This window comes from Apis cerana, linkage group LG14 (assembly GCF_029169275.1).
Source record: "Apis cerana isolate GH-2021 linkage group LG14, AcerK_1.0, whole genome shotgun sequence".
Classification (NCBI taxonomy): Eukaryota; Metazoa; Arthropoda; class Insecta; order Hymenoptera; family Apidae; genus Apis; species Apis cerana.
Window position 1 is genome coordinate 3,859,268 of NC_083865.1, and position 11,179 is coordinate 3,870,446.

Consider the following 11,179-nt stretch of genomic DNA (forward strand, 5'->3'; position numbering starts at 1 on the left):
TCGTATGCACCGAAACGAAGTAATCCACTAAACGATCGTTGGCTGTGAGGAGGGTATGCGTCGAATGGCCGTAGGAAGTCTAATGAAAGGCACGCGCACTCTGACGGTCCGGCGTGAGAATAAAATAATTAGCTGGTGCTGCCCTCCTCAACGTGGACCATTCCCTCTCTTCCATCTCGCTCGATCGGCCTGGTGAGAACACGAAACGAGAAGTTGTCGAGGAAGATGGAGGACGATGGAAGTGGCAAGGTGGAAGGGGACGACCCGGCTCTGGGCCAGGTGGGTCGTAAAGCCTTAGAATGATGCTCTAATAAATCCCACTGAAAAATTGCGAGGCCTCGGGCTCGTCGAGAACTTTCTTCTACCATCTTCCTCCTTTTCCTCCCTTCGTCTTCTTCGTCCTCTTCATCCTCATCGTTCTTGTCTTTGTCGTGCTCTCTTCTCTCTCTCTCTCTCTCTCTCTTTCTCTCTTCTCGTTCATCTCGTTCGACTCTCCTTCATCTCGTTCGAGATGCTCTTTGGCGAGGGTTGAAGCGATCCAGACGAGAATCTCTCTCTCTCTCTCTCTCTCTCTCTCTCCTCTTTAGCCGCTCTGTTCCGTTCCATGTTCGTTCGTGACTTTAATGTCCCGGGAAGAAACGCGTTAGAGATGAGTTGTGCGAACTGAGACATGAATGGATATCGTCTAACCTTCGAAGCGTTAGCTGGAAACAGGCGAACTTTCGATGCGGTGACTTTTTTAAGATGGCGCTCTTAACACCTTCGAGATCACTCATGTATCTTTATGTTTGTATAGTCGAACCTTGGTAACTCTCTATGTGTATAGTAAAAATTGGATAACTGAAAGTTAGGGAATTTCAGGCACTTGTGGAATGCTTGATCAGAATTTCTTTCTTTTTTTCTTTTATTAATATATTTATTAATATTAATTAATATTAATTTCCATACAGATAGAGGTACAATATGTGTTCCAACAACGTCACAATTTTACCTACGTATCCACAAACACATCCTAACCTAATATTTATTGGATCCACCGCAACCCGGATCATACATTCCCATTCTCTTCGATCAAAACGCCAACGCCATCCGCATTACTCACACCGGATTAAATAAATCCTGTCGGTTTGACTTTCCCGAAGAAAAGGGAGAGGGGAAAAAAGAAAAAAAAAAGAAATAGAATAAAAAAAAAAATCGTTCACCACGAAGCTCGTGCCTCCCATATTTTTTCCCTACGAAGGAAGCGGTTAGGTACCAAGCTACGGATCCTTTATGTACACGAGCCAAGTCGCTTGTTCTTTGATTGCGGACCGTGGAAAAAGCTAAAAAGGATCGTTCGATGCCGAGGCGAGGTCTGCTGTGTTTCGTCACAGTCCGCTTGCTACGTGAACGCGGATTGGATTCGGCCCGGTGTCGCTTGCTCGCGACTTCCTCCCATTTACCTATTATTCGCCGTGTCCTCCTGTCCTCGTGCACCTTCCAGACTTCGCCGTGGCCGCCTGAGAACCACGACTGCATCGTGATTTCTCTTCTCCATCACCTACCAGCTGTCCAAGATGCCCGTTACGAATCCATAGAACCGAGAAAATCGGGGAACGCTCCCGAACTTCTATATTCTGGAAGAGTGCAGCGTCTTCTGGGAGTTCCGCGCCGAGCCGGAATGGATGATCGAGGACGTATTTATCGAGGAGAGGAGAGAGGAAGTCGGAGATGGAAAATTTGTATGCCAGGTCGAGGGGACCCAGGGGAGTTCGATGGATCCGTGCAAGTGGATTATTGGGAGGAGGATTGATCGCTTCGAAGGTTTATAACTCTTTTGTGAAATGATGGATAGATAGTGATGAGGATAATTGTTGAAATTAATTTTCGAATGATAAATTGAAAATTGTATTTTTTTGTTAATAGCCATCGATTAAAATAATCCTGTTTTCGTTGAAATAATTTTCAATTTTTCAAACGATATATTTCTCACAAATGTTTTAATAATAGATGAATCTTTCTTAAAAGCGATGAATTTATTGTACAATAGTTATATAATATTTCCTTAAATATTTCCTTAAATAGAGAAATGACATTGAATTTTGAAAATTATAATGTAAAAAATATCCTTTCCAATGTTATTAAGATATTTGAAACACCTGTACATAAATCACCTGTAGTAGAAATAACTTCCTTTGCGAGGGTTGTTTTCTCTATAAGCATACTGAATACGTACTACGAAAATATAAATTCATCCTAAAATAACATTCAATGAAGGACGACGATTTTCAACAATAGCGGAGGATTATTTAGATTTACAACAAGTGTTACGACACATAAAATTAGATAAATAACAATAAACATTTTATTAACTAACTATATATACATTTTTTTTTAAATTTCTTTTAAACTTAATCCATTTATAATGATAATAATATTATACTCTTTATTTGAAATAAAGTAGGCATTATTTATTCTTTAAAATGTGTAATTTAAAATATTACTTCTTTATGTAACTACTATTTCAAAGAAAAGTTTATTTGCAATATTCTACGTCAGTTAAAGAAATGGAAATACAGTACTTTGTTATTTATTAAACCAGTGACAGCAGCGACGAAGAACCACTTCATTTCAAAGTATTTACAACTTTAGAAACAGGATTTACAATTAAATAGTCTGTCTGAAGTCTAAAAGCAACATAACGCTACAAGATGCAATCGAAATTTAATTTCCAAAAAAATTGAATTTATATTATCTCAACTATTAATATTGCTTTATTATATGTGCTTTAACACGAGATTCCACTATATTTATCTACCCATAATCCCGCTAAAAAAATTTCCCTTATACCATCCCTTCAAATTTCCACGATACATCAAAAATAACATAAATTGACTCAAATTTTTACTTTCTTAAATTTTTAAATTCACCGCTCACTTCCTCAACAACCTCAAATCGCAACGAACCCTCGAAGCAACCCTTATTTTTCTCATCTCAGTCTCCTGTTCATCGAGAAGATGTTGAGGATTTCGAGATCGGCTTAGATGGCAAATAAACAACGGTTTAAAAAGTCAGCAGCCACGGAGCTAACGGTTAACGGGGTTAGTGTCAGCTTCGCGGCTTATCCAAGCGGCTAAGACGAGGCTAAGTCTCGAGGCGAGAGAACGCATTATCTTACTGGGGGGTCCTGTTGCCCATCTCTCCTCGATGATCTCTTCTTCGTGGTTAAGCCGTAGCCACGGGTCGCTCGTATAATCTGCCCGCTGTTCCGCAAACGTCTTTTTTTTCGCCCGACTCTCTCGCCGCGGCTCGGATGTCGCCTTTGATTTTCCGTGTAAACGGACACCCCTCCCCGTCTCGAAAGAAATATCCGCCCTCGGTCGAGGGAAAACCGATTTGAAGATTCGTCGCCGTTGGATGCTGCAGCGTATATCGAGAGCGAGTGAAAAGTTAATGATGCTTCGGTTGGATGGATGAATTATTCTCTGACAGGGATATTTGAATATTGAATTATAAAAATCTACAAAAGTAGATGGTTAAGTGACTTTACCTTCGTGAACTTATTATTAATACAGCTCGCTCGATGTAGTTACTTTTGTAGATCTTCATAATTATATTAATTATAGATATAATCGAGAAGGAAATCTCTTACAGTTAATCTCGTTAATGAAAATTAGACAAAATTATATCGTATTCGTGAAAAACTCAATTAAAACTAGTAGATTTGATATGATTTCTTCTGAACTGTCGAAAAATTTTAGATCGAGAGGGATGGGATCGTAGAACGTGGTCAATAAACGGGTGTCCTCGTCGAGGTATCGTTCGATCCGTAAAAAAAGGAGTAAAAACAAGCGAATCAAACCGATTGATTTGGCTGGCTAACACAAACGAGGAACGTCGAATCCCCGTATCCATGTCTATATCATCGCGTTAACCAAACGAGACTAATCTCGGCGGCCCGTCTTAACTAGCTTAACTAAAGCAACAAACGACCGATGTAACCGTGTCCACGTTTTATCCACGGACCCTTCCACGCATTTTTTCCTCGCGTATCCAACCATGCAGCCTTCTTTCCTGCACACACGATCTATCTATCCGCATCGGTTGCCTGCTCCGCCGTTTGTCGAATTCCACCACCAACCCGGATTTCGCATCGGGGGTTGAAAAGAGTCGACCGTGACTCGACAGGAATCGTTTCTCAACCCACGGTTACTGCACGGTTTAAATTATATTTTGTTACCGCGTTACAGGGCAATGGTGGATCCTTGGAGATCCTTAGTTGCTCTCGAGGATTGTCGAGAGATTTTCATGGTTTCGTTACAGATTGTTACGTTTTCACGCGTTGTTCGGCGCTTCGCTGGTGGATCGAGACCGAGGAATTTTCGAGTGGAATTGTGGAGTCGATTTTTCGAAGGTGTGAAGTTCAATTCGTAATGAAAACGATTGACGTTGTGGTCAAGGGATTTTGAATATTGAATATATATAGTCTTTGATTGAAATAGACTCTTTATAGAATATCGTCTAGGATTTTTCATTTAAGTTTTATTTAAATAGTTGTTATTCCTATTATTCTGGTAAAAATATATGATAATAGGGCTATTATAATATTCTTTTGCCTATTTTATAAGCTTATATTTATTATCTAGAGATACAATTTCGAAATATTTATATTTTCATTTAAAAGAATATAGTTTTAGGATATAAAATAAAGGACGTAGAATTTTTGTATTATCATATGAAGAAACAAAAATTTTCTTCAAAAAGAGAATCTATATGTAGTTACTACTTATCATATGAACACAAACAAGGTTTGAGAGAAAAAAAGAGAAGGACTTTAAACTTTAATGAATTAAATTCAGAGAATATTAAATTTAAGAATTTTAAACGAAAAGAGTATTTATATATAATCTTTACATGTATAAAAAAGCAACAGTTTGAAAACGAAAACTAAAATTACAGTGTAGATAGACTAAAGAAAATCAAGGAATATGTTATCATTGACACGTATTCTTAAAGTTCATGAACCTATTAACATTGATCTGTCAAACTAATTGCAAATTCCACTGAGTAGAACATGGTAGCGTTTTGGAGTTAAACGTTTCTTTCGTGGTTGTGGCGTCAATGCCCTTGACAGACCAAATCCTTTGGTCTTTAGCATTTAGAATCTTTTACATTTACGCTTAAGGCCATGCTTAAAGAAGCTCCATGGTTAAAGAAACGTTAAATGCTTTGGCAGAATTTCAAATTCGAGTGAGAAAGTTACAATAGAATATTTAATGAGAGACATGAGAGTACAGAGTTGAGCATAAATTCTCTTTATGGTGTTTTAAATGTTATATTCTGCGTATTAGGATTTATATTCTAAGAAGAAGGAAGATAAATTATTACTATGTATCTGTAGAATATCTCAAATCAATTGAACCATACTAATTATAAAGTGATTAATTATTTTTAATTTCTTAAATTCTATCAGTCTGTTTTCCTAGATGGACAATAAAATAATAATTTATTCAACAATAAAGCAAATCATATCTAAATGAAAAATTTATGCATAATATATCTAAAAAATATTAATTATAAAAATTATATAATTGTAAAAAATAATACAACCTTTTCCCAATACCTGTCAATCTATTCTTAATCTATCTTAAATCAATTTTCCCCAAACAATTCCAATCAAAATATATATAACGAATATACTAAACTAAACAAAAATATTCTCTTTATTTCTTAATTGATACATCATCATTCTCCAATCTCTTCTCTACCCTTCGAACCAGTTTCTTTCAAACATCCTCATCTATATCCAGAAGCCCAAGCAAACCCAAAACAGGCCAATATTATCTTTGTAAGATAGTCTCTGTCATCCGAGTGCACACAATTTTGACAGGAATCGCGGATAATCTCTGCGAATCTCCAGCGGAGGAAGCGTGGACTCGACAGAGGGATCCTCTTTCAAAAGGGTTGTAAAATCCTGAGGGCGCTGGCCCACTGGCCCCCTTAAGCTCGGGTCCCGCCCACTCGATGTTTTCACATGCTTACACGACTTTCCGTTCCCGGATCCTCGATTTTTACGGTCCATACCTGCTACGATCTTCCGTCGTAGAAATCCTCACCGCCGGAGGCAAATCCACGGATGTGACAATATTTTCCAGGGGATTTTACATCGCGCGCCCTCGAGGCGATCGCGCGTTCGGAAATCTGGCTTAAGTGGATTTGCGCATCCACTGGAAAAAGTTTGCAAAACTTGGACAGGTGACTTTTAAACACTCCAAACTGTCGTATACGCCACCGTGAAAATGACGCTTTCAAGCTGTGCAACGAAGGCTCGAGGTTCCGACTTGCAACTGTATCCTTGCACGGTAATTCTTTCTCTGAATAATCTGAAAACATAATCATTCGTTAAAATGGAAGAAATTTTTTTGTAGGGTAAAGTTGTAAAGTAAAATTGGTTTTTTGATAATTGAAAATGAAGTAGAGTTACAAATGGATTGAAAATTTTTAAAATAATGCATATAAGTTAGTGTATATTCGAAATTTGCATAAATATTCGTGGTTTAATTATTATGAAAATGTGTCAAACTTTCACTCGTATATCGTTGTTTTTAACGAAACGTATACAGCTGAATATCAATTGGTTGGATCGAGGATAGAATGTATAATAGATGCTTTGAATATTTGACCGCCCGATATTTTCTTTCTTCCTCTATTAACTCGAATATTTTCGTTTATTCTTTTAATCAGACTCATTCTGCAGCGATTATCGATCATTATAGTATCGATCATTGTTAGATATTACTCTTATATTACATTGATTTCTATTAATTTCTAGTTTATATTTAAATTTATAAATAAAAAGATGTAAAAATGAAATGTAATTATCACTTCGCCAACTCAGTAAGTTTCATTTTAAATAAAGATAATTTTAATAATTTGATAATTTCTCATAATTACGTACGATAAAAAAAAGGTTTTATTTTGCAAATTCATGGATGTGAGTACCTAATAAAGTTAGTACATAAGTGTTAATGGATATTGTTCGATAATGTGAATCCTTTGGCGAACATAATCGCACTTTTTAATTATGTTTCGTGATTATGTTTCCAATCTGTTACAAATAAAACTTTTCATGGCTCCCAGTAAATCCCATTCAGGATATTACAATTTTGCGCGGCATCAAGTTTAAATTTAACCGTGAACTAAGACTCTTTTAAACACCGTTTCCTTTCTTTTCTTCATCTTGGCATGGAATATTTTTTTTCATAAAAAGATAATCATCATAAAATCTATATCAATTTTAAAAATTTAACAGCGATGTAAAAAAATATTTTACTAATATTATCCAAAGTTCAAAATTAAAAAAACAAAAGTCAAATTAAAATATTGAAATTAAAATTTTTTCATTATTCAAAAATCAATTAATCTGTCTTAATATCATATTGATATTTGTAACAATTAAATTAATAACAAAATTAGCAAAGAATTTGATAAAAAGGAAAGAATTCAAGAATTCTTTCAAGAATTTTTATTCCGTGATGCATAGATAAAATTACTCAAAGTGAGAAAATCATCGACTCGAAATCGACTATTTCTCGAATAAATTCATTTTACATATAATAATGCTTATCTTTTAAGGATAAGTTTCTCCATATATGTATTGTAATATGTATTATAATTTTATTCGAAAATGAGCGTGAAAAAAAATAACGTTTAGGAGACGATTATTGTCATATTAAAAGATAAATTGAATTGTCGAATTATCAGAGAAGAATCCGAAATCTTGGCTCCGTTTCGACAAGCGAGCAAAATGGCCGACATGTTCGCACGTCGAAAGACGAGGGGTCCGAAAAGTGTTTTGGGCAGAACTAAGTTTGTAACGCGTGATGACATGCTTACTTATGACCGTACACTTTCGTCTATTATCGCCAGTGAAGAATTTGATTAGGCCAATTATGTGGCTCTGATCGAATCTTCACGCGAAATTAAATTACGATGGTGAACCACCTTTTTATCGATGGCCAATATCGTTACACGCATATTATTATTCTCATTTTAAAAATGATACAGAAAAATGGTATTGTGACAGGATTAAATACTGTTAAATAATTAACATTAAAAGTTAAATAATTCGAATAGATATTAGATTACTCACGTATCATTTCGTCTTTTATACATCGCATTTCACGAATATGAAAACAAATTAATCCATGCCCAGAACAATCTCTGAAATAATCTCTGAAACATTACAAATTTTTATTGTAAATTTAATAGAATTACATTATTCTAAAATCAAATTATTATTATTACTTTTCATTCCTGTCCATTCTTTCATATTTAAGAGACCATTCTTTCTACCAAATCTAAAATCCCAATGACGAAAACTATCCTGCACACCGTTGAAAAACCACAAGAGAACAAAACACGACGATCGAAAATGTCTAAACAGGAGGAAGAGGAGGAGGAGGAGGAGGAGGAATCGAACGAATTCCCGGAAAAACCGAACGGCTGATGATCGGTTGATCGAGGAACAGGCGGAACAACAGCGATCGGTCTACGGGGGTCCTGGTTGGATACCTACATGCGCGGATCCGCTGGCAAAAGATCCACAAACGCGGCGTGATGCGCGTCTAATCAGCGCGGCGTGGCCAGCTGCCGTGCGGGTCGGTTCATTCATCAGGACCCTGGTTACAGCGCGCACAACGCCACCCGAAAAATCCCTTTTTTCTCCCTTCTCTCCCTCGCCTCGTCCGTTTGAAACGTGCGAGGAAAACGACGGGGGCCGCGAGCGGTGTTCACCGTTGATAAGCCCAAGGTTTGAGAATGTTTGGCACGTTCCACGCCCGTGTAACGCGTGAATTGTTCAAGGGGTGGTCGTGTGTGAAGTCGAGTGTTGCTTCGACACGGAAGGTGTTATTCTTCGGGGGATGGCGGTGGGAGAAAGAGATGCTCGGAGTATTTAGTTCGTTTGGTTCTTTGGAATGTGAATGTGGCAGAAGTTTGTCCTCGTAGGAACAGTAAAATAAGATAAAATAAAACAAACTCTTCCTCACCATCTCCTCATTAAACGGGGAATAAATTGTTTATACGTGGGTAGTACAGAAGCTTCCAACTAGTTGTGCCAGAGAATTTTAAAATGTGTAATAAAGTATCAGAGCAACATTAGTTTAGAAGTAATTATAGTAATTGTTTATTGATAACAATTTCTATGAAATTTTCCTTACATTTATTATATAAATGTGAATAGCGTAAAAATTATTTTATTATTAAAAAAAAAAAATTTGATAAAGTTTCACAGCCAACTATCCTAGACGAATGCCAAACATGTCGTACCTTCATTCTTTCACCCTTTCCCTTCCGAGAGAAACATCCCTCGTCGGGATCCTAGACATCCAATGATCGAATGGCCGATGCGACATCGTTAAACGTCGTTAAATTCGCAACACCACGCGTTCCCATAGCCTCTCTCTCCTCCCCATGGCCCCCATGGTCCCAATATTCGAAATATTCACCAACTTTCTCTCTCTCTCCCTCTTTCTCTCTTCTCTTCCGAGTTGTAACGGGCGAGCGCCAGCATCACTGCGAACTATGCATCCCCCACGCGAGATTTGCACGGCTTTCATTGGCTCAGTTAAGTTTGATTAATCTATTCGAGCGTGCCATTGTTCGAAGTATCGCGGCTCACCCTATTGGAGGATCCAATGCGGATCTGTGGATGGGGAGCCGCGGCTGCTATTAAGGGGAGCAGCCATGGTGTCCGCGTGAACTGGTTTTGTGTGTTTTTCGCTGCGCCCGTTTTATGCCCGCTTCCACGTCTCCTTAAGCCGACCATGATTTGTGCCCGGACCTTTTTTTTTCTTTCCCTTCTTCGTGCAGGGGACACCGCTTCGTAACGCTCGACCACGCTTGCGATACCATATCGATGGTGAATAACAGATACTTAGGTACCTATGATGCATGGAGGAGATGGTGTGGAAGAGTTTGTTTTATTTTATTTTCTTTTATTTTCGATGGAATTAATAAATAGGAAAGGAAAATTATTTTTGTTGAAATAATATTAATAAATGTTTCGATTTTGAAAGATACTTTGTTTTCAAAATTCGATGAAATGACGATTGGAATTGAGAGAGAGATTCATATTTTGATAAAAGAAAAATTTCTTTGTTATATAATGATTTTTGTTAAGAATGAAGAAGGTTTAATAAGTAATCTTAGATGTTTTCTTTTTTTAGAATTTTTAAAAACGTGAATATAAAAATATCGCGACGATAGACGAAGCGAAATAGTAGGACGCATGCGAGCACAGAGGATTGGTGATGACACCGCCCCTAGTTTTCCGTCGTGAGGGTGCGGCTTAAACCTGGGAGGTCGTCACACCTATCAGCTTTGCTGTTACCGGTACATCTGTCTTGGTTACTGCGACGAAAAACTCACTGCAGGGGAAATAAATAACGCTTTTTATAAAAATGCCGAAAAAGTATTCTTGAATTATTGTATAGAAAAATATCAAATAATGTAATTTATATTGTTTACAATTTTTAACAAAATTAATCGAATTAAATACATGTAGAATTAAATATATATATATATATTGCAATATAAAAACAAAACAAATAATAATATGATATATCAATTATTGCAATTTTAAAATTGAAAATTATTCTCCAAGAATGAAACTATTTTAATAAAATATATAAATTTTATTGAAAATATTAGAACTTCTAGACAGAATCGTACGCGTTTATGAATTAGAATTTGAGCTTTCTCAGACCTCACATACAGCTTTTCATTCGAACTGTGATTCGCCATTGAATGGTCCCCGCCCTATACTCCATCCCCTTTGGGTGTGCCATAGGGTTGCTTACCCGGCGGCCCCTTTGTGTCTCTGCGTTCTCACCCCCATTGGCAATCGTGGTCCATGTTCCGTTGGCCAATCTGTTGCTCCAAAATTCTTTCATCTATCTCGGATGTAATGCGGTAGGTCAAGGGCGGGGGAAAGTTCTCGTCGGCGAGGGCTCGTTTTAAGTCGAGCGTGAGAATTCAAGAATGGAAATTTCTATATCTTATAACGTGATTTATTAATTCTCAAATATCTCTATTATATTTCAAGCTACTTCTAGCCGAAATTTGTATAAAATATATTCCAACGCATAAGATGTAACGAGAGAGATTACATATGTCTTGTAAATTTACAACACCAATG